Raw genomic sequence first — 2,500 nt, forward strand, 5'->3', positions numbered from 1 at the left:
ATTGTTAGTATTTTATGATAACAATTATGATTATTATCATTATCATTATCAACTTGTTACTATCATTATCATAATTACCTTGACTAATCTAATTTTTAGTATTGTTATTATAATTACCACTACTATTGTTGTTATTACTACTATTGTTATTAACATTATCATTAATACAGATATTATTGTTACTATCATTCTTATCAACATTACCATTATTATCAGTATTAACATCATCATTATCATCATCATCAACATTATTGTTATTGCTATCCTTATCATTACCACTATTGTTATCAATCTACTTTGTATCTTTATCATCATTATGATCATCATTGTCATCATAATTACTATCATTTTGAATATCATCATTATCATCATCATAACTATTGTTGCTATTATCCTTATCATAATCATCCTTCTCATTGTCATTCTTATCATACCAATACCATCTTTTATCATCATTAACCTTACCTCTATCCCTTTCTCAAGTCTCCTCACCTGCAAAGAAGAGCTTTCTAGAAATCCTTTTCCTTACAAGTTCATTTTACTAAACTCCCTCACCCGCTCCCCACCCCCTCCCCCCATCCCCTCTGAGGCTCTCTGGGGTGAGTCTGCCGCGCCGGCCGAAAGTGAGCAATTCTTGTCCTCCAAAGCCGCTTGTTGGTGTTTCTCGCATAACCGCTCGAGGTCCTACTTAAAGGATTCGAATTTCAACGTTTTCTCCCAGGAAAGAGAGGGGAAAAAGTGTACTTTCTTGTTTTGTACTTCGGTGTGCTCAGCTTATCCCTCGGTAAGTTTGAGAATGATTTCTTTTTGTCGTCTTCTTTTTTTATTTTTTGGTCTTAAAGATGAGCTGTGTGCCGGCGTTTTATTTTTCATTTCTTTTTATATAGTGTTGGTAGTTATTTTTTTTTCTATTCTCACCCCAATTTCAGTAAAGTCCACAGACATTTTCCTCACTAACATATATTCTTAAAAAAAAAAAAAAAAAAAAAAGCCTTCGTCTCAATTTGTTTCCCCTTTTTGGCGATTCTCCTCACTACTCATTCACTTTTCTTCAAGTCTTTATCTCTCTCTCTTTCTCTCTCTAAAAATCTCAGTATTTCGAGGAATTCTTGTGTTAGACTAGACTATTTTTTTTAGTTGGTAATGGGAAGTGTGTCTAGCTACTATATTTCCCAGTGAGAAGTACCAAAGTACTTTATCTCTTTACTTCACAGAGATTATGTGCTGCGCGGGACTCTTTAACATTAGTGCTTCACATGTTTGGTAACAACGCGGAACAAATTACACGCGGACTTGTAGCAAAAGAGGGTAGATTTTTGGTTGATATATAATAATCTATTATATATATATTTATATTTATATTCATATATATAATATATTATATATAATATAATGTGTGTGTGTGGGTTGTGTTTGTGTGATATGTTTATATTTCATAAATATAATATATATATATATAGATATATCTATATATAGTAAGGATGATTAATATAGTGAGGTATATATTATAGGTATATATTTGGAGGGGTTGTGATTATATTATATATACTTATAATGGATAGTAATACAAATATATATATTTTAAATATATATGTAAATATATATATTTAATAGATATATATTATAATAAATAAATATATATATATATTTATATAATATATATATATATTATATTATATTTATATATATAGTATATATATTTTAAATATATATGTATGTATAATATATATATATATATATAGTTATTAAATACAGAGAAGAGAGAGAGATAGAAGAGAGAGATAAGAGAGTTATATATGTAATGGGGGGGGGGGGTGGGGGGGAAAACATTGAATACCGATATATTCATCAATTTATATATTCATCTATCGTTCTATCTATCTACCTGCACATCTATTTATCTGTCTATCTATCTTTCTATCTATCTATCTGCCTATCTATCTATCCATCTACCTATCTACCTATGTACTTATCATTCAATCAATCTATCTATCTATCTATTTATCTATCTATATCTATCTCTATATTCATCTATCTATCCATATCCCTCTATCTATATATCTATCTATTTATCTATCTATATATATCTCTATATTTATCTATCTATATATATCCCTCTGTCTATCTATCTATCTATACATGCATGTATATATATGTATATATATGTATATGTATATATATACACTCATTGACACCCAAGCACCTAATGCCCACACACATGGGACACAGCGCGGACACACCACGATAAAAAATTGTGTACAAATAACAAACATATCTACAACAAACAAAAATATACTATCACTCTATATAAAATAAATATATAAATAAATATATAAATATATATTTCAGGGTAATAAATAATATAATATATATCTATAAAATATATATATATATATATATATATATAAATATAAATATAAAATTATATACAATATAAATATATAAATATTTATATATATATATAAAATATATAAAATGTAGATATATGCCTGAATATATA

This window comes from Penaeus japonicus, unplaced genomic scaffold (assembly GCF_977035675.1).
Source record: "Penaeus japonicus unplaced genomic scaffold, GWHDUDI00000001_assembly GWHDUDI00000012, whole genome shotgun sequence".
NCBI classification, from domain to species: Eukaryota; Metazoa; Arthropoda; class Malacostraca; order Decapoda; family Penaeidae; genus Penaeus; species Penaeus japonicus.